The sequence below is a fragment of the Theobroma umbraticum genome, unplaced genomic scaffold (genome assembly GCF_002168275.2).
Source record: "Theobroma umbraticum cultivar Fairchild unplaced genomic scaffold, ASM216827v3 scaffold_44.0, whole genome shotgun sequence".
In the NCBI taxonomy this organism is placed as follows: domain Eukaryota; kingdom Viridiplantae; phylum Streptophyta; class Magnoliopsida; order Malvales; family Malvaceae; genus Theobroma; species Theobroma umbraticum.
This window is the reverse complement of record NW_018397255.1, coordinates 11,530,869-11,531,697: the sequence shown is the minus strand read 5'-3', so window position 1 is coordinate 11,531,697 and position 829 is coordinate 11,530,869.

Here is an 829-nt window from a genome sequence, read left to right as displayed (position 1 = left end):
TCAAGTAATATAAATTTATTTTACTTTTAATAACTCACAAAAGTGGAAATTGGTTGAGATGGTTAAGTTTGCTAAGAATGTGAAGAAGACAAAGGTTTAAGTCTTACTAGTTACAAAATTTTAAAACATTATATATAATATAACTAAAATTGGGTTATACGAGTAACAGGTACCTGTTAATACCCGAAATAAATATAATCAGGTTTGAGTTTAGGGTACCTTAAAGGTGATACCTGAACCTTACCGAACTTGAGTCTAGTACTAAAAGTAGAACTCACACCTGCCCCATAACCGATTATGGGGTACTCGAATCATGTTATTGAATCGAGTATCTGCAGATACCCCGATTACTAAATATCCATTTACATCCCTGGTTATCCTTAACAAAAGAAAAAGTTTAGAGACTAAACTATGGTTAGAAAATAAATAGCAAATTTAAGTAGAGAACAGACGAAGTTTGACTAAAGATTTATACTCAAGGTTTGGTTAGAATAATATTTACGATGCTATGAATGGTATTGATACTCGTTTAAATGTTACTAGGCACAGTAAAAAAATTTAATGATTTTGGAGAAGCCAAGTATTCAATGAAAATCAAGAAAGGGTTCAATATGCTCCGAAAAGGTGAATGGATACACCGTTTTAAAACTATTTTAGTATGTAAGGCTAAAAGCATGAGTTAATGATTTACTTTGTTACTATGGTCTTTATAAATATTTTATAGATAAAAATGTATTTGTGATCAAATCTATATTTTGAAAGAGTTTTCAAAGTTATTCATATATATATAAATATTCTAGTATGTATTATTTTTCAACAAAAGGGAATA